Source organism: Hyla sarda, chromosome 5 (assembly GCF_029499605.1).
Source record: "Hyla sarda isolate aHylSar1 chromosome 5, aHylSar1.hap1, whole genome shotgun sequence".
NCBI lineage: Eukaryota > Metazoa > Chordata > Amphibia > Anura > Hylidae > Hyla > Hyla sarda.
In genome coordinates this window covers 62,650,096-62,672,279 of record NC_079193.1, presented here as the reverse complement: position 1 = coordinate 62,672,279, position 22,184 = coordinate 62,650,096, and positions in this window count along the sequence as shown.

The window sequence follows — 22,184 nt, the reverse complement described above, 5'->3', positions numbered from 1 at the left end:
CACAGAGGAGTGCTATCAGACAAGAGAGAGCACAGAGGAGTGCTATCAGACAGGAGAGAGCACAGAGGAGTGGTATTAGACAGGAAAGAACACAGAGGAGTACTATCAGACAGGAGAGAAAACAGAGGAGTGCTATCAGACAGGAGAGAGCGCAGGGGAGTGCTATCATACAGGAGAAAGCACAGAGGAGTACTATCAGACAGGAGAGAGCACAGAGGAGTTCTATCAGACAGGAGATAGCAAAGGAGTACTATCAGACAAGAGAAAGCCCAGAGGAGTGCTATCAGACAGGAGAGAGCACAGAGGAGTGCTATCAGACAGGAGAGAGCACAAAGGAATGGTATTAGACAGGAAAGAACACAGAGGAGTACTATCAGACAGGAGATAGCTCAGAGTAGTGCTAAAAGACAGGAGAGAAAAAAAGAGAAAAAAAGGAACACAATAGCGCCCCTGGTGAAGTACGTTAGGCACAGGTAGAAAGATACTGGTATAAACACTCACCCTGTGGTGTTGCGCTCAGAGCACAACATCTAATATCACATATATCATAAAATGGGATCCTGCAGCTTGATTCTCCTGATCCCAGGCAGCGTCTGGTCCGGTATTAGTGTAGGCAGCAGAAGAAACAAAAAAGGAACTTATTCCAAGCGCCAGATCCCTCAAGATAGTCAGTCTAACAAAGTAGACCAATTTCCATAGAAGATAACATTTATTCCAAGCATAGATCAACGCGTTTCAGACCCGAAACGGGCTCTTCATTAGGACAGAATGCTTATTATATAAGCATTCTGTCCTGATGAAGGGCCCGTTTCGGGTCTGAAACGCGTTGATCTATGCTTGGAATAAATGTTATCTTCTATGGAAATTGGTCTACTTTGTTAGACTGACTATCTTCAAGGATCTGGCGCTTGGAATGAGTTCCTTTTTTTTGTTTCTTCTGCTGCCTAAAAGACAGGAGAGAACACAGAGGAGTACTATCAGACAGGAGAGAGCACAGAGGAGCACTATCAGACAGGAGAGAGCACAGAGGAGTTCTATCAGACAGGAGAGAGTACAGAGGAGAACTATCAGACAGGAGAGAGCACAGAGGAGAACTATCAGACAGGAAAGAGCAAAGAGGAGTGCTATCAGACAGGAGAGAGAGCACAGAGGAGTACTATCAGACAGGAGAGAGCACAGAGGAGTACTATCAGACAGGAGAGAGCACAGATGAGTACTAGTCCACCTTCACTTACTGGACTTTTTCCATGCCTGTGCTTCAGACAAAGCCATGATTTTTTAAAGGGGTATTCCGGGCAAAAGCATATTATCCCCTATTCAAAGGAAAGGTGATAAGATGTCTGATCGCAGGGGGCACACCGCCTGTGATCTCCCTGCTGCACCCCTTATTCTATGCGGGACCTGCATCTCCAGTTTCGGAACCTCCGGGCCATAGACATGAATGGATGGAGCGTGGCGTGACGTCACGTCCCCAGTCCAGAAAACCCGGAAGTTTCCGAAACTGGAGGCGCAGCTCCTGCATAGAATGAAGGTGCTGCAGGGAGATCATGGGGAGTCCCAGCGGCGGGCCCCCAGCGATCAGATATCTTGGATAGGGTTTAAAAAAAATTTTAAGCCATGATTTTTCTAAAAAGGCAATAACATTTTCTTATTAAGTATATTACAAAAGTTTATGTTTTGCAAATATGTACAACATATAAAACATTTTTTGAATCTGACAGTGCCGATTTAAGGTGTTTAGGGGACACAAGGCGTGACAGATATTCAGAAGGCACAGTATATGGCACTGTGAGATGCTTGCATGGGTATGTATACAGAACTAATGTAATAGTGGGAATACAAATACAACAGGCAGCAAACTCTACAGAGGCAAGATATGGAGAGGTCATCATGGAGATTTTGCCAGGTGGAGAGGAAATTATATTGTGTAATATAATGTAACTGTCAGGATCCGGGTTGGCGGAGGGTGAGGACACTGGAAGTGGATCCTCTGTACCAGAGAGGTGATGGCGTGGGCCGTACCAGGGGAACGGAGTCTAAGGGGTTACTGGTATTCACCAGAGCCCGCCGCAAAGCGGGATGGACTTGCTGCGGCAAGTAACCCCCAGGTCGTTCCTCCCAGTAGCGACTCAACCTCTCTGGCGGCTGAGATGACGCGGTACAAAAGGACAAGGCAAGGCAAGGTCAGACGTAGCAGAAAAGTCAGGGCAGGCGGCAAGGTTCGTAGTCAGGGGCAACAGCAGAGATTCTGGAAACACAGGCAAGGACACACTGGAATGCTTTCACTAGGCACTAGGCAACAAGATCCGGCAGGGACAGGAAGGGGAAGTGCTGTTTTATAGGGAACAGTGATTGGACTAGATTGGGCCAGGCACCAATTAGTGGTGCACTGGCCCTTTAAATTTCAGAGAGCCGGCGCGTGCGCCCTAGAGAGCGGGGCCGCGCGTGCCGGGCAGGGACAGAGGAAGGACGGAGCGGGTGAGAAGAGACATGGGATGCGATCCGTGAGCGGGCACGTCCCGTCCCGCGGATCGCATCCCCTCCGGTGACAGGGTAGCAGCGCTCTCGGTCAGCAGCGCCGACCGGAGTGCTGCAAGCAGAGTAACGCCGCGAGCGCTCCGGGGAAGCAGCGGGACCCGGAGCGCTCGGCGTTACAGTAACTACATGTATTGTCAGCAGTATCTTATTTTGTGAAACAACTTCCAGCAAATTATTACTATTGTTCAGGCCATACTTGGAGCTTAAATTTTACATGACAAATATTCATAACAGTAATGGGTGTAACACTCATGTTTCAGCAAACTGGAACACTGGAGGAAGTGGATCCGCTGGACCTGTGTGGCAGATGACACTGACCATACCAGGGAGTGGAGTCTAAGGTACCACTGGTTTTCACCAGAGCCCGCTGCAAAGCAGGATGAACTTGCTGCGGCAGGAGGCACCCAGGTTGCTACCCCTGGCACGGCTCGACCACACAGGTGGCTGAGGAAATTCGAGGCACAGGTGGGATAAGGCAACTCGTAGTCAGGTTAGCAGGAGGCCAGGGCAGGCAGCACAGTAGCGTAGTCAGGAACATAGCAAGTGGTCAGTAGGCAGGCGGCAAAGGAACAAGGTCCCGCGATGCAAATCCCAGCCCCGCCAGCAGCAGCAGCTAACTGGACAATGCGCTGAAGGCCAGCATGTGCGGCCGGAGTGCATATCATAACAGTACCCCCCTTTTGTCTCCCACTCCTTTTACGGTTCAGAAACTTCCTGAGAAAGTCTCAGTCCAGGATGTTCTCCTCTGGCTCCCAAGATCGCTCCTCAAGACCGTTGGCAGGCAGCAAAGGAGCAAGGTCAGATCACAAAACAAAAGGTATGATACACAGCAAGGCAATACTCAGGAACGCTTGCTCTCAGGCACCAGGGCAACAAAGATCCGGCAGGGAAGTGAGGGAGGTGGAGGAATTTATTAACTGGTCACAGGTATTAATTAATGGGCACACTGGCCCTTTAAATCTCAGAGCTCTGGCGCATGCCCTAGGGGACAGGGACACGTGTGCTGGAGCATAGAGACCGAGGAGGAGGCAGGAGGAACAGTAGGTGGTGAGGGGCTGGGACTCGCATGCGAGCACATATCATAAAAATGGGTAACTTGACTTACCAATTGATCTCTGTACTTCCCGGCTCTGGAACTATATATGTAAAATATGCTTGGTGCTTGTGCTTAACTTACATAATAAGCTTGGTTAATGTACTGTATTTATTGACTCAACTGTGCTGTAATTATATTATGAGCTTGGTTTTGATGCTGTATTAGCTAACAGAGCTTGTTGCCACTTTTGGTGCCAAATTTATACATTGAACTTATTTTCAGATATTGAGCTTGGTTCTGGTGTTTTTGTTTTATTTATTATAGTAGCCCAGTTCTGGTACTCTTTTTTATAATGATCTTGGTTATGCGAAATTGATCTACTAAGCTTAGTTATGGTACTATATTTCTATAATGAGCTTGGTTCTAGTGTTGTATTTTTTGTAACAAGCTTGGGTCTTCTTTTGTATTTTTCAATGATCCTGGCTAGGGTAATCTATATATATATATATATATATATATATATATATATATATATATATATATTGAGTTTGTTCCGACACTGTTTATAAGTAATTAGCTTAGTTCTGATGCTGTATTTCTATTTTGAGCTTAGTTTTGGAACTTTTTTTTATAATGAGCTTGGTTCTTGTGCTAAACTCATATTCTAAGCTTGGGTCTGGTACTGTTTTTTATCTACTGATATGGCTTCTAGCACTAATGATCTTTCAAAATATATAAAAAGTTGTTGTTATATAAAACCTTAGGAAAGAATTCATCTAGGGTATATAAATGATGCTTTGCATGAATTTGTAGTAATTTGTGGGAAATTGCTTTCTTTACAGAGAGAACAAAAGCACAGCTCATCCCATCTGATTCACATACTTGTGCAACTGACCTGCCTGCAACGCCTCCCGATTCATCAAGGTGAAAAGAAAGAACACAGTATTTCAGCAGTGATGTGTAAAACAATGCGTCTTGCTTTATTTAAGAATCAACATCCAAATTGGAAGCAGTACAGACACTCTGAAGCTTTCCCTCAATGAGCACAAAATATGAAGCTTACAAACATGTTAACATACTTTTCAACCATGTTCTACAATTCTATGAGGACAACTTTGTTCATTCTTTGCTTCTTTACAGATCCCACCAATTGCTGAAGTGGGTGTCCCACACAAAAGTGTAATTTGGCCCCTAACTATCATTTAAATACTGCAATATCTATCTATCTCATATCTATCTATCTACCTATCTATCTATCTCATATCTATCTATCTATCTATCTCATATCTATCTATCTATCTCATATCTATCTATCTATCTATCTATCTATCTCATATCTATCTATCTACCTATCTATCTATCTCATATCTATCTATCTATCTCATATCTATCTATCTACCTATCTATCTATCTCATATCTATCTATCTCATATCTATCTATCTATCTCATATCTATCAATCATCTATCTATCTCATATCTATCTAATATCTATCTCATATCTATCTATCATCTATCTATCTATCTCATATCTATCTATCTATCTATCTATCTATCTCATATCTATCTATCTATCTCATATCTATCAATCATCTATCTATCTCATATCTATCTAATATCTATCTCATATCTATCTATCATCTATCTATCTATCTCATATCTATCTATCTATCTATCTATCTCATATCTATCTATCTACAAAAGAAAAAATATTTTCAGCACTCAAACAATGATTAAAGTGAAAAAAAGTGGAGCTTTATTCCATCCAAAAAGCGACGTTTCGTCTGGCTCACCCAGCCATTATCAAGCATAGTATAGACAGAAAATGCATCATATAAATAAGGGTAACAATCATGTGTGACAATTTACAATAAAGTGCATCAATTTGCAGAAAAGTGCATAAATAATGTATAATATTTGGGGCAATAATGTATATTATTTGTGGCATTTTCTGATAATGGCTGGGTGAGCCTGCCGAAACGTCGCTTTTTGGATGGAATAAAGCTCCACTTTTTTTTCACTTCATTTTTTCAATCATTGTTGAGTGCTGAAAATATTTTTTCTTTTGTGTCTGAAGAGTCCTGGACCAAGACTGTTTGTTTGCGGGCAGCTTCATCTATGCATCCTGGATGTGCTGTTTCTGTGAATTGTTGGTTTATCTATCTATCTATCTATCTACTTCAATTGAAAAGGCAGTGGCACTCCAAATTGGTGAAGAAAAATAGATTATTTATTCATCTCTGTGTGCAGCGACGTTTCGATGGTCTCTCACCATCATTATCAAGCTTGATAATGATGGTGAGAGACCATCGAAACGTCGCTGCACCAGTATTGAAGTATCTTAGAGGATCCTAGACCGGGACCCTGACTGGAGGGCACCCACCTACAAACTTTAGGAGTGCTGCTTTCTTCCTGTGATCTATCTATCTATCTCCTATCTATCTATCTATCTATCTATCTATCTCATATCTATCTATCTCCTATCTATCTCATATCTATCTATCTATCTAGCTATCTCATATGTATCTAATATCTATCTATCTCATATCTATCTATCTATCTATCTATCTCCTATCTATCTCCTATCTCTCTATCTAGCTATCTCATATGTATCTAATATCTATCTATCTCATATCTATCTATCTATCTATATATCTATCTATCTCCTATCTATCTCCTATCTATCTATCTATCTATCTATCTATCTATCTATCTGTCTATCTATCTCCTATCTATCTAATATCTATCTATCTCATATCTATCTATCTCCTATCTATCTACAGTATCTATCTATCTATCTATCTCCTATCTATCTATTTATCTATCTATCTCCTATCTATCTGATATCTATAAATCTATCTATATATCTATCTATCTCATTTGTATCTACAATATCTATCTCTCTCATATCTATCTATCTCATATCTATCTATCTATCTAATATCTATCTATCTATCTTCTATCTATCTATCTCATATCTATCTATCTATCTCTCTCATATCTATCTATCTATCTATCTCATATCTATCTATCTAATATCTATCTATCTCATATTTATCTATTTCATATCTATCTATCTATCTATCTCATATCTATCTATCTATCTATCTATCTCACATCTATCTATCTATCTATCTATCTATCTAATATCTATCTATCTCATATTTATCTATTTCATATCTATCTATCTATCTCATATATATCTATCTATCTATCTCATATCTATCTTTCTTTCTCATATCTATCTTTCTATCTCATATCTATCTATCTGATATATATATATATATATATATATATATATATATATATATAATGTCCATCTGTTTATATCTATGTTATATCTCAGTGTTTCCTGACCAAGGGGCCTCCAGCTGTTGTAAAACTACAACTCCCAGCATGACTTTGGCTGTCCAGACATGCTGGGATTTCTAGTTTTGCAACAGCTAGAGACACCACACTGATCTATCTGGAGGCATGATCTACCTAGGGTCACTATCTACTGGGGGCATTACATACCTAGGGCACTACCTATTGAGGGACCTACCTACTAAGAGCATTGTCTACCTGGGGGGGGGGGCACTATCTACTGGGCACATTACCTACCTGGGAGCACTACCTACCTTGGGGCACTACCTACTGGGGCATTACCTACTTTCTGCCCGTTTGGGTCTTTACTTACAACCTACCTGGGGGCATCACCTACAACCTACCCACTGGGGGCATAACCTTCTACCTACCTACTAGGGCATTACCGACCTAATGAGGACATCTACTTTATAGGGGGAATTACCTACTGGGGCCACTATCTGATAGGTGTGGGGAAATTACCTACCCACCACCACCACCACCCAACCACTCTACCCTTTCCCCCAACACACATACTTACTCCCTTATACTATACAGGGCACCAATGGAGGAATTATTTGGGGCACCTAGGGTAGTGAGCACATGGGGAATGTGCTGAAAATGTGTGGAGCCTAATATGTTTGTTGTCTGGCAGATTATGTGGAGACAAGTCATGATTTGAAGAAGACTTCATGACAGACTAAGCAAGAAAGAGAAGAAAAGGAAAGAGAACGCCTCCAAGAAGATGCTTTCTGTGAGTCAGTAGTCAGTCAGCGCTTGTGTAGAGCTGGGGTCCACACTGTATGGGGAGATATTGGTCTATGTTCAGTGATAATTATACAGTCACTATGTGGTGGCAACGGTAGTGGTCATGGTGTGGCAGTATTATTCTCACTTGTATACTGGTATTATTGGTAATATTGGTCTCAGTATACAGGATTTGGTCAGTACAGTATGATGGTAATATGTATGGTGATAATATTCCTCCATGTATACTCTTATTATTAGTAATATTGGTCTCAGTAAACAGGATTTGTTCTGTAACAGTATGATGGTAACATGTATGGTGGTAATATTCCTCCTTGTATACTTTTATTATTGGTAATATTGGTCTCAGTATACAGGGCTTGGTCAGTAACAGTATGGTGGTAATATGTATGGTGGTAATATTCTTTCTTTCTTCCTTATTAAAGGATAACTCTGGATAGGGGATAAGTGTTAGATCATCGGGGTCCGACCACTGGGGCCCCCCGCAATCTCCCGAATGGCGCCCCAGCTCTCTGCATGAAACAAGCATTTTTGACCACCGCACAAAGTTGCGGCCAACACGCCCCCTCCATGCTGCTTTCGGCAATCTCCAGCTCTGCCACAGAACTGCATGGATAGGGGATAAGTTGTTACATCCCAGAGTTATCCTTTAAACTAAAGGGCTCTTATTTTTCTCGTCCTGTGTTTTAAAATATTTTTTTCATAGACAATGGGGAAGATAGCAGGTGGGCCACGGGGGTGGGGGCCCAGGCCTTGAGCTGTGTAAGGGGCCCCAAAATTTCTGATGGCAGCCCTGTACGGCATATACTACAGTGCTGGGAACCAGAGAAGAGCAGCCGTGTCGCTCGCATCTATACATTATATAGGACGATTGCAACAGGTGTTAGAAGTGACACCCACTGCGATCTGTCTATTAATGCAGGTACTAAAGCTCCCAGCATGGAGCAGAGTGTGCTCCATGTTGGGAGCAGTAGTACCTACAGTTAAGGAAAGATCACAGTGGGTGTCACTCCTGACACCCACTGTGATTGTCCTTTATCCTTTTGAGATGCGGAGCGGCTTTCCTCTGCCCTCTGTATCTCTGCACCATACTCCGGACGGCCAGTGATGTGAATTCATATTTCCCGCTGAGAGTGGTGATTGGCTGCCAACATCCAGCTCATCACCACTCTGGGTGGAAAATATGAATCAGTGATGTGAATTTCTATTCACATCACTGGCCGGCCCGGATTACAGAGCAGAGATGTGAGCGCAGGAGAAAGCCGCTCTGCATCTTTGTAATATAAAGCAATCGCATCCGGTGTCAGAAGTGACACCCAGGCCCATCTGTCTATCTGTCTGTTCCATGCTGGGACTAGTAGTACTACCTATTGTGGGCTACATTTTTAGGTCCCTCTCCGCCCACATTAATTAATCCCTGTTTAAAAATTTATAAAAATCTTGTTATAAAAAATAGACATTTTGTTAAATAATTTTTTTCCATCCCTACTGCATGCTTTTTTTTTTTTTTGGTACCCAACAAATTTTGAAAAGAAATGCCAAAGGGGCCAAAAATGCAATTTCCACTTAAAGGCAAAAGCAAGAAAAAAAACGCCAAATGCTCAACATGTTGTGGCATGTTTTCTGACGTTTTTACTTTTTTTCTTTTGGGCTAGAAAAAAAACAAGTGGAAACTTAGCCTTATGCAGGATTAGAAAAAACTGAGCTGATTTCTTTCAAAAACAGTAGTCTGTCCTATGGTTGTGTGTGGTATTGCAGCTATGATTCATTAAAGTGAACAGAGAGTTGTTGTAATACCACACACTGCCTGAGGACAGGTGTGGTGCTGTTTTTAGGAAATGATTATCTCTTCTTTTGTACTTGTGGCATATGTCACAGCCTTCTATAAAGGTTGTGAATTATTTCCAACATATCACTCAGATGGTATTGAATAAAAAGAGTGAAATATGAGCAGAGTCTTAGCTGTAGTAGAGCTTTTTCTGTAAATCTAGCAGATTTTTCAAATACAGGACATTTGAATGGGTTACAGAAAGTACAAACAGTACATCAGTGCCGGCTGCAGAGTGAGACATTTTATTTTCAGCACGTACATTTCTTAGTACCAAAAATATATTAAGTTATCTAAAAATGTTCTAGCAGCAAACACCCTACTTCATTTTTATTGAGACAAATATTATGCTGATACCATTAGCACTGGATCACCCCGAATTTCAATCTATATAGAAATAAGCCTTGAGGTTTGAGAATTCCTGTAGTCATGTAGCAAATGATCCTGTTTGCGGTGTAACAGATGATATTATTGTTCAGGAACACATTATTCTCATGTTTAGGGGTTAATAGAAGAACAAAAGGTAAGTTTATCAGATAGATAAGTGGTGTTCCCTTATACAAGCGGCTGGGAGGTTTTCCGTATTTTTCGTCCTATAGGACGCACCGGCGTATAAGACGCACCCAATTTTTAGGGGCAAAATCTAAAAAAATAAAGATTTTGAACCCAATAGTGGTCTTCAACCTGCGGACCTCCAGATGTTGCAAAACTAAAACTCCCAGCATGCCCGGACAGCCGTTGGCTGTCCGGGCATGCTGGGAGTTGTAGTTTTGCAACATCTGGAGGTCCGCAGATTGAAGACCACTGCATAGGAGGTAATACTCACGTGTCCCCGCCGCTCCGGACCCGTCACCGCTGCCCTGGATGTCGCTCCATCGCTGTCGCCGTGTCCCCGTCACTCTGGAACGTCTCTGCTGCCGGCCGGGTATCCTCGCTCTCCGTCGCCGCCATCACGTCGTTACGAACGCCGACGCACGTACGCGACGACGTGATGACGAGGAAGGAGAGCGCCGGCATACAGGGGATCCCTACACGGAGAAGACACCGAGGAGGCAGGTAAGGTCCCTCCAGGTGTCCTGTAAGCACTAACCCGGCTATTCAGTCGGGCTGTTCGGGACTGCCGCGGTGAAATCGCGGCGGTCCCGAACAGCCAGACTGAACAGCTGGGTTAGTGTCACTTTCCCTTCAGACGCGGTGGTCAGCTTTGATCGCCGCGTCTGAAGGGTTAATACAGGGCATCACCGCGATCGGTGATGCCCTGTATTAGCCGCGGGTCTCGGCCGTTGATGGCCGCAGGGACCGCTGCGATAGGGGTGTATTCGCCGTATAAGACGCACCGACTTTTTCCCCCCAGTTTTGGGGAAGAAAAAGTGCGTCTTATACGGCGAAAAATACGGTATATTAAAAAATCTGTCTTGTGTCAAAGGAAGAAAACACTACGTACAAAGTATGTAGCGTGGGCATCTGCTTCCTTCATAACGTTCAGGAGAACGGAATAATAAGGGATATTAAAACTTCCGATTTAGTAAAATCTCAGAAATACCTTTAAAAATTAGCTGTAAGTAAAGAATTGTATACAAAGCTATATGAAAATATCAATGAGGAGAAATGGTAGGATTACCTTATTGTAAAAATACCCACTTTATTTTTTTACAAAAATGTTATCTCCTGCTATTTTACACAAGAAACCCCCTACTATAAAAATACCTAAATGGAGTGCAAGCTTTTTGCAACTCGATGTACAATCACATCATGTGGTTGGTGTAAGCCCCTGCCAACTGGACTGTCATCGAAGCTGACTTAGAACCTGGCCATCTAACCACTATGGGGGATATTTCTCAAAGCATTTAGTAGGTTGTTTTTTTTTGCTTAAAATTGTCGTAAAAATGTCTCATGTGTGACTACTCTATTTTTTGTGCAACTTTTTGATTGTGCAGTGCCCTAAGCCCTAAGCGCTAAGCAAAAAAAAAGAAACTTGCTTACCAAAGCAAAAAGTGATTTTTGACACCCAGTGGTCAGAGATTTATCAAGTGCGAAAGTCGCAAAAATGTCGCATCACCTGAAAAAAACCTACAAAATTTTTACTCCTGCTTAGAAATGGAGCAGAAAAAGTCCCTACCAAAGCAAAAAAAAAAATAATTGCTTACGTGAAAGAAATTTATCAACAGGCTGAAACCAGTTGATAAATAAGTCGCACATAAGCAAAAAAATAGTAAGAAAAAAATTACAAAAAAAAAGGAAAACATAAGCAAACATTGATAAATGTCCCCCTATAACTCCTCGATCAATGTTGACCTCTTCCACTAGGTGGTTGTACAAAGGGCTTCCTGTTAGCCCAACGCACCCCAACAATGCATTCGTAGTTGTCAGCATTTCCATGGGTGGGGGTCTGCAGCAACAAATGCCTCCCTCGACAGGATCCATCTGAAAACTGAATGCCTCTTCTCATTATTTTCAATGGGCATCTTATGGCATAGTTCACAGTGTATCTCAGAAGAAAAAACAAAGTGACATATCTATTCTTTGACATGAAATCTAGCCCACATCCAAAGCCTCAGTTAAATCTGAATTACCGTATTTTTCGCAGTATAAGACGCACTTTTTCTTCCCCAAAACTGGGGGGAAAAAGTCGGTGTGTCTTATACGGCGAATACACCCCTATCGCGGTGGTCCCTGCGGCCATCAACGGCCGGGACCCGCGGCTAATACAGGACATCACCGATCGCGGTGATGCCCTGTATTAACCCTTCAGACGCGGCGATCAAAGCTGACCGCCGCGTCTGAAGCGAAAGTGACACTAACCCGGCTGTTCAGTCGGGCTGTTCGGGACCGCCTCGATTTCACCGCGGCGTCCCGAACAGCCCGACTGAATAGCCGAGTTAGTGCTTACAGGACACCGGGAGGGACCTTACCTTCCTCCTCGGTGTCTTCTATGTTCAGGGATCCCCTGTATTGCCAGCGCTCTCCTTCCTCGTCATCACGTCGCAAGGATACCCGGCCGGCAGCAGAGACGTTCCGGAGTGACAGGGACAACGGCGACAGCGATGGAGCAACATCCAGGGCAGCGGTGACGGGTCCGGAGCGGCGGGGACACGTGAGTATTACCTCCTATGCAGTGGTCTTCAATCTGCGGCCCTCCAGATGTTGCAAAACTACAACTCCCAGCATGCCCGGACAGCCAACGGCTGTCCGGGCATGCTGGGAGTTGTAGTTTTGCAACATCTGGAGGTCCGCAGGTTGAAGACCACTATTGGGTTCAAAATCTTAATTTTTTTTGATTTTGCACCTATAAATTGGGTGCGTCTTATACGCCGGTGCGTCCTATAGGACGAAAAATACGGTATATGCACTACAAAACCACAGCAAAAATCCAAAGGCCTGTGTCTTTTACACATAACCTAATCAGCAGCCCGTGAGTAGAATACAGAGAAGCAGACATAATATACTGCACTATATGGTGCATAAATACAAGATGATTAAAAAAAAGATGGTTTAAAATTATAGCCTCTGTATTCACAGCCAAGAGAAAATAACACAAATCTATAAACATTAAAAAGACATACTGGGGGAGATTTATCAAAACCTGTGCAGAGGAAAAGTTGCCCAGTTGCCCATAGCAACCAATCAGATCGCTTCTTTCATTTTTAACAAGGCCTCTGCAAAATGAAAGAAGGAATCTGATTGGTTGCTATGGGCAATTGGATAACTTTTCCTCTGCACAGGTTTTGATAAATTTCCCCCACTATCTCTCACATTGAGCAGTAAAGAGTGCAACCCTGACCTCACCTACTGCCACTGTCCCTACCTACTTGGCAATCCACCTTAAGCGACAGGACCCGAACTGGGTGATGTTCCCTACACTGAGAAAGTGCTGGGCATGAGAATAGTTATACAAGAATGGTAACAGAATGTATTAGGGACAATGTCAGGACACAAGGGATTAAGCAGGGAACAGGGCCAGGGAACAAAACCAGGAAGGCAACAAGGTATAAAAACAGATCCACAAATCAGTCAATTGGTCAATTGGTATAGAATAATTGTGGTTAACCAAAAACCGCAAACATTCTATTCCAAGTAACCTAGATCCCCTTGAAGTGGTTTGAGCTTGTTAACTCAATTGCCTTGTCGTCACATTATCTAATTAATTTTGACCCCTTGAAACACTTTTTTTTTTCAAATTAAATTTTTATTTTGCAAGATAAAAGAAAAACAAGCACATTCAAATACAAGTAATTGAATCAAGCACAAACGGGTTGTGCATAAACAGTATGACAATGGGACACATTCAGTTTTCAAACCGATAATGTTGGACAGAACATATGGTGACATCTGGGGCAATAATGCTACATGAATGGGTTGGTAGGGTCAGTAGGCATTGTCAGCAGGCAAAAGACTCAGAAGTCCCACGTAGCAGCTCTGGTATGCAGTGAGATGGAAACAAGTGTGTGTCCGTAGGCAATCAAAATAGAATACTAACAGTATAATAAAAGGAGGACGTCCATAAGGGAAATAGCAGTACAACTATCCGCAGTCGCGGTCCTGGTGCGTCCTCTGATAACCAATAATAAAGAACAAATCAGATATCAGCTTATAAGCAACTAAGAGTGAGAATAAGAGGTCAGAGTGGAAAGAAAGGTGAAAGGGGGCAAGGCGGGGGTAAGGAGGGACACTAGAGAAGAGAGAGAGATGGAGGGAAATAGAAGGGGAAGTATAATTAGAGGGTAAGAAAGAAAGCCAGGAAGATATTTCCAAGACAGGGAACTCACCACAGCAGACGGTAAAGGTCCGGACTCCCACGACACCCAGGCGAAGCCAGACATCGATAGCATGTGAGTGAGGCAAGGGCAATAAGGGGGTTCAGAAGGCCATAGTGGGGTTGTACACAGCCTGGAGGGGATGTGCAGGGGTCAGATCATGGGGGGGCGTGGATAGTTTCAAATTCCCTGGAGGATACAAAAGAGCTCCACGGAAACCAGGTTGCAGTGTATTTTATTATACGGTGTGGCGTGTCAGCTGACAGTTCCTCCATCCTGTGTAGTCATGTCACTTCCTGGAGCCAGGACGAGATAGAGGGAGGGCTTCCACAATTTGGGGATTTCAGCTCTAGCTGCTAGCAATAAAAAGAAAATCAAATGTGAAGAGCCTCCAGGTAAGGTAGGGGGCAGAATGGAGAGGAGAACAACCTCTGGCGTGAGTGGCAGGCGGATTGATGTGATAAGAGCAATGGTATCCAGAATCTTAGACCAGAAATCAGACAGCGAGGGGCAAGTCAGCCAAATGTGTAGCATTGTACCTCGAGAAGACGAGCAACGCCAGCATATGTCTGAGGAGCCCGGGTAGAATGAAGCAAGTAGAGCGTGGACTCTGTACCAGCGCGTGAGGATTTTATAATTAATCTCATGTGCTTTACAGGAGATAGAGGATCTATGGCAGTTAGAAAATGCCTTCCGCCAGTCATCATCAGAGATTGGACGTTCCAACTCCCTCTCCCAGCTCACTTTGAAGGGTAGAGGTTGATCGGTAGTGGCATCTAGCAATAGGGAGTAGAGAACACTGACTGTGTGAGTTATTGGGGCGGACATTACACATAGGCCTTCAAATTTAGATAATGGGCGGTGGAGGTTCAATTAAAGGTTCATGGTGCGATAGTAATGGGACAATTGTCTATATTGAAAAATGTGTGCCTGGGTGATGGACGTGGCTGGTAGGATGTCTGACAAGGGTTTCAGCGACGTCGGAGTAAGGAAAGAGCGGAGAGTGGCTCTGCTATGTCTAGTGAAGGTCAGGAATGGATGCCCAAATGCAGTCGGGGGGAATGTCGGGTTGTCAAATAAGGGTTTTAAGGGTCCGTCAGGGGTGAATAGTTTGGAGCGCTTCATATAGAAGCGACGTGCTTGGAGAACAGAGTGTAAAATTGGAGGGACTGATAGTTTTGGTGCCGTAGATGCCGCGAATCGGGGAAGCCAGAGCAATGCAGTAGGGTCGCAGCCCACCATGAGGCCCTCCATGCCCACCCACTGCTTTCCAATGCGGTGATGGAAACAATCCAGAACCCGGGTCAGTACTGTGGCAAGATAATAGGATGTGTAGTCAGGGAGGGCTAAACCACCTGCACATTTACGTCTGATCAACACATGTCTCGCCAGTCTGGGATGTTTGTGGGACCAGACGAAGCCAGACTGGAGCACAGAGAGGTCCCCAAAAAAGGCTTGAGGAATATGTAGAGGTATGCAAGAAAAAAGGTAGAGGAATCGTGGCAGTACGCTCATCTTTAAGATGTTCACCCGGCAGAGCCAGGAAAAGTCTCTGCGCTCCCACCTAGCCAAGTCCACCCTCAGGGAATTAAGGAGGGGGGGGGGATTCAGCCTATAAGTATCAGATAGATCAGCGGGTACCTGGATTCCTAAATATTTGAGCGACCGCGATTGCCATTTAAATGGGAAGGACGATTGTAGTGAAGTCAGTAGAGGCTGCGGTATGTGAATGTTGAGGGCCTCGCATTTAGTCAGGTTGAGTTTGTAGTTGCAAAAAGCAGAGAATTGGTGAATGTAAGACATGAGTGAGGGGAGGGAGAGAAGGGGGGGAGTTAAGGTATAACAGTAAATCATCAGCGAACGCTGAGCACTTGTAATGACACGGAGGCACGGACAGTCCCCTGATATCAGGGTTCAAGCAGATCGCTATGAGCAAGTGTTCCATACGTAGAACGTATAATAAGGGAGACAAGGGACAGCCTTGTTGCGTGCCATTACAAATATTGAACGGTGTCGACAGCTGACCATTAACTCGAATCTGTGCTTGTGGCTGGGAGTACAGGGCCATTATGTGGGATAGCATGGTGTTACCAAGACCGATCTGAGCTAATGTGGGTGACAGGAAGTCCCAGTTCACCCGGTCAAAGGCCTTTTCAGCATCTAAGAAGAGTAGGGGTAGCGGGACGTTATGTTTCCAGGCATAATGGACTGCAGAAAATGTACGTAGGGTGTTGTCCCTGGCCTCACGACCAAACACAAATCCTACCTGATCCGGATGAATCAGGGACCCCATGTGGCCAGTCAGCCTGTTTGCTATCAATTTTGCAAAGAGTTTTGTGTCCGAGTTTAGTAGGGAAATGGGCCGGTAACTAGGGCAGAGCATGGGGTCCTTGCCCTCTTTAGGAAGCACAGTGATATATGCTCTCAGGAACGATTGTGAAGGGGGGAGAGTTAGCAGAGATGTCATTGAATTCCTCCAGGAGGGGAGAGGACAGTTCCGGACAGAGTGATTTATAAAACGCAGCCGAGTAGTCATCAGGGCCCGGGCTCTTGCCCGCAGGCACGGAGGCAATAGCGAGTTCGAGTTCTTTATCCGTGAACGGCAGCTGAGGCAGTGCAGTGTCATTAATATATTGAGACAGGAAGGGAATAGTGGTGCCATGAGCCTGTAGGTAAGGTGGGTTAGGGAGGTTGTACAGATCGGAATAGTATTGCCGAAACGCTTCCAGGATGTCGGGCGTAAGAGAGCAAGGGATACCAGACTGGGGTTTGATGGCAGGGATAAACAGGGAGGACCTCTTTTCTCGAAGAGCCCTAGCAAGGAGTCTGCCCGACTTCTTCCCCCATAAAAGAGGCGGCCAGTCAGTTGGGTGTAGTATTTATGTTGGGAAGACATTAAAGCTAGGAGGTCACTGCGGGCCCGTACCATTTCCCTAAATACATTGTCATGTTGTGACTGTTTGTGTTTCGTCTCCAAGTCTGAAAGGAGAAGATGAAGCGACTCCATCTTGGCCGTCCTCTCTCTCTTCAGCCTCGCGACATGCTTTATCAGTGTGCCTCTAAGAACACATTTAAACGCTTCCCACTTAGTGAGAGGTGAGGAGGTGTCTGAGGCATGGTCTTGTCTAAAGAGAGCTATGGATTCCCTAATATCAGAGAGGCAGATGGGATCACGAAGTAGAGATTCATTAAGTTTCCACGTGGGGTGAGGCTTGGAGAGAGAAGGGAGGGCCCGTGAACAAAAGACAGGGGCATGGTCAGACAGCGTTCTAGTACCGATGCTGGTGTGGGTGACGGAGGGTAGAAGATGGTGTGGGCAAAATATATAGTCGAGTCTACTGTAGGATTGTTGAGGGAAGGAATAAAAGGTATAGTCCCTATCTTGAGGGTGGAGTGATCTCCACACGTGACTCAGCTGAAGAGAGTGGAGTTTCCTTCTCAGAGCCCTGAGCTTGGAATGGGATATTCCCGAGTGACCAGACGAGATATCCACCTGGGGGAAGAGGGGGAGGTTGAAGTCCCCACTCAGGAGAATGGTGCCTACGGCAAAGTCCGCTAGGGCTTCCAGGACTCCGAGAAGGAAGGGGATCTGGTTCTGATTAGGGGCGTAGATGGCCGCTACTGTGAGTGTCTGACCTGCAAGTACACAGTTGGCAAAGACATAGCGTGCCTGGGGGTCTAACAATGAGGAGGTAATTGTGAAAGGGAGGGATTTATGAAAAGCCATAGAGACGCCTTTTGTCCTGGCCTCAGGATTAATGCTATGAAGCCAGCTCGTAAAATATTTAGTGAAGAGTTTGGGTACATGTCCTACTTTAAAATGGGTTTCTTGGAGGGACACTATGTGGACCTTCTGTTTGTGGAAGGAGTGTAGAATCTGGGCCCTTTTTTCTGAGGTATTAAAGCCCTTCACATTAAGGGTGGCAAGTTTGATGTCAGCTGTCACGGTGGGGGATCAATGATGGCAAAAACTCACCAAGGGTGTCCCAGGAGCCCGGAGTTACCGATCTGCGTGGCTGAAATGGGGTTGAGTGCATCTTCCTGTATGAAAAGGGTAAAAAGAGAAAGAAGGTAAGCAGTATGGAGTGGAGGAAGCACAGAGAGAAAGGTAGCAGCCATAAGAGAATGGATACGAGGGGTCTAGAGGTAGAGGCTTTAAGGGCTAAAAATAGGATTAGGACCATCCCAATCAATACACTAATGGGGGGGGGGAAGAAGTGGGAGAAGCGCTAGGCATGGGGTACATCTAGGCGTTACCACTTAGGTAAACAGAAAATCGTGTCGTTAGGCAAAGTGAGGAGGCAATTAATATAGAATGCACAGGTGTATGGAGGATGCTCAAGATATTGGTTATTATGAGAGAGGGAGGGATAACTAGGTGAGCAGAAAAATACATGACGGGGCAAATTGGAGGTGGATGTAGAGAACACGCAATGGAACAAGAACACATGAGGCAAATGCATCAACAAAAGTCTCTGTCTAGTGCGTGGTCAGAGCACTGATGCTCGTCGCTGGGACAACGGGAGCAGAGACACAGCAGGTAATGCTGAGAGATGATAGCGTTGAGACCAGTTCATGTTTTATGTGCCTGGGTTGCTGAAGGCAGGTCTCGGGTGAGGAAGTCCCTTCTCCTGGCTGGCTTGGGACGTCTATCAGGGACCATTGGCGCAGGCATGGGTATAGGCAGGAAGAGTCGGTCCCAATCCGGGAGTGGAGGCAGTGGTAGCTTAAAGGCGCCAGGAACTGTTGGAGGTCCTCAGGTCTCCGGAGAGTTGCAGAGGTGGTGCCATAGCGGGCCGTAAGGGAAAAGGGAAATCCCCATCTATAATTAATCTTGGCATTTTGCAGGAGGTGAAGAAGAGGTTTGAGGGTGGCCCTTAGTTTAAGCGTGCGGAGGGATAAATCCGGGAACAGGCGAACAGGTGTGCCTGTTACGCCTAGCGCTCCGGGTCCCCGCTCCTCCCCGGAGCGCTCACGGCGTCTTTCTCCCTGCAGCGCCCCGGTCAGTCCCGCTGACCGGGAGCGCTGCACTGCCATGGCCGTCGGGGATGCGATTCGCACAGCGGGACGCGCCCGCTCGCGAATCGCATCCCAGGTCACTTACCCGTCCCGGTCCCCTGCTGTCTTGTGCTGGCGCGCGCGGCTCCGCTCTCTAGGGCGCGCGCGCGCCAGCTCTCTGAGACTTAAAGGGCCAGTGCACCAATGATTGGTGCCTGGCCCAATTAGCTTAATTGGCTTCCATCTGCTCCCTGGCTATATCTGATCTCCTCCCTTGCACTCCCTTGCCGGATCTTGTTGCCTTGTGCCAGTGAAAGCGTTTAGTGTGTCCAAAGCCTGTGTACCTGAACTTCTTCTATCCATCCTGACTACGAACCTTGCCGCCTGCCCCCGACCTTCTGCTACGTCTGACCTTGCCTCTGCCTAGTCCTTCTGTCCCACGCCTTCTCAGCAGTCAGCGAGGTTGAGCCGTTGCTAGTGGATACGACCTGGTTGCTACTGCCGCAGCAAGACCATCCCACTTTGCGGCGGGCTCTGGTGAAAACCAGTAGCCTCTTAGAACCGGTCCACTAGCACGGTCCACAACAATCCCTCGCTGACACAGCGGATCCACAACCCGTAAGCCGAATCGTGACAGTAGATCCGGCCATGGATCCCGCTGAGGTGCCGCTGCCAAGTCTCGCTGACCTTACCACGGTGGTCGCTCAGCAATCGCAGCAAATTGCCCAACAAGGACAGCAGCTGTCGCAGTTGACCGCCACGTTATAGCAACTTCTGCCTCTGCTACAGCAGCAACCATCTCCTCCGCCAGCTCCTGCACCTCCTCCGCAGCGAGTGGCCGCTCCTAGCCTCCGCTTGTCCCTGCCGGACAAATTTGATGGGGACTCTTAACTCTGCCGTGGATTTTTGTCTCAGTGTTCCCTGCATATGGAGATGTTGTCGGACTTGTTTCCTACAGAACGGTCTAAGGTGGCGTTTGTAGTAAGCCTTCTTTCAGGAAAGGCCTTGTCTTGGGCCACACCGCTCTGGGACCGCAATGATCCTGCCACAGCCACAGTCCAGGCCTTCTTCGCTGAAGTCCGGAGTGTCTTCGAGGAGCCTGCCCGAGCTTCTTCTGCCGAGACTGCCCTGTTGAACCTGGTCCAGGGTAATTCTTCAGTGGGCGAGTACGCCATCCAATTTCGTACTCTTGCTTCCGAGTTATCATGGAATAACGAGGCTCTCTGCGCGACCTTTAAAAAAGGCCTATCCAGTCGCATCAAGGATGTGCTGGCAGCACGAGAGATTCCTGCCAACCTCCAAGAACTCATCCATTTGGCTACCCGCATTGACATGCGTTTTTCTGAGCGACACCAAGAGCTCCGCCAGGAAAAAGACTTAGATCTCTGGGCACCTCTCCCACAGTATCTTTTGCAGTCTACGCCTGGGCCTCCCGCCGAGGAGGCCATGCAAGTGGATCGGTCTCGCCTGACCCAGGAAGAGAGGAATCGCCGTAGGGAAGAAAATCTCTGTCTTTACTGTGCCAGTACCGAGCATTTCTTGGTGGATTGCCCTATCCGTCCTCCACGTCTGGGAAACGCACGCACGCACCCAGCTCACGTGGGTGTGGCGTCTCTTGGTTCCAAGTCTGCTTCTCCACGTCTCACGGTGCCCGTGCGGATTTCTCCTTCAGCCAACTCCTCCCTCTCAGCCGTGGCCTGCTTGGACTCCGGTGCCTCTGGAAATTTTATTTTGGAGTCGTTTGTTAATAAATTCCGCATCCCGGTGACCCGTCTCGTCAAGCCGCTCTACATTTCCGCGGTCAATGGAGTCAGACTGGATTGCACCGTGCGTTACCGCACAGAACCCCTCCTGATGTGTATTGGACCCCACCACGATAGGATTGAGCTCTTCGTTCTCCCCAATTGTACCTCTGAGGTCCTCCTCGGTCTGCCGTGGCTCCGGCTTCATTCTCCCACCCTTGATTGGACCACCGGGGAGATCAAGAACTGGGACTCTGCCTGCCTTAGGAAGTGCCTCTCCCCCCCTCCCAGTCCCGTCAGGCAAGCCTCTGTGCCTCCTCGTGGCTCCCGTCCTTGTGTCACCCTGCCCCGTGCCAAGCTTCACCCTCTGCCCTCCCTCCCCATTCCAACTCCTGCTGCACTGCCTGCCGTTGAGGAAACCCTCCATTCTTTCCCGGTGTCCTCATCCCAGGGGAGGCAGTTACCGGACAAAAAAAAAAAGGGGAGACCTAAGGGGGGGGGGGTACTGTTACGCCTAGCGCTCCGGGTCCCCGCTCCTCCCCGGAGCGCTCACGGCGTCTTTCTCCCTGCAGCGCCCCGGTCAGTCCCGCTGACCGGGAGCGCTGCACTGTCATGGCCGTCGGGGATGCGATTCGCACAGCGGGACGCGCCCGCTCGCGAATCGCATCCCAGGTCACTTACCCGTCCCGGTCCCCTGCTGTCTTGTGCTGGCGCGCGCGGCTCCGCTCTCTAGGGCGCGCGCGCGCCAGCTCTCTGAGACTTGAAAGGGCCAGTGCACCAATGATTGGTGCCTGGCCCAATTAGCTTAATTGGCTTCCATCTGCTCCCTGGCTATATCTGATCTCCTCCCTTGCACTCCCTTGCCGGATCTTGTTGCCTTGTGCCAGTGAAAGCGTTTAGTGTGTCCAAAGGCTGTGTACCTGAACTTCTGCTATCCATCCTGACTACGAACCTTGCCGCCTGCCCCCGACCTTCTGCTACGTCTGACCTTGCCTCTGCCTAGTCCTTCTGTCCCACGCCTTCTCAGCAGTCAGCGAGGTTGAGCCGTTGCTAGTGGATACGACCTGGTTGCTACTGCCGCAGCAAGACCATCCCGCTTTGCGGCGGGCTCTGGTGAAAACCAGTAGCCTCTTAGAACCGGTCCACTAGCACGGTCCACGCCAATCCCTCGCTGACA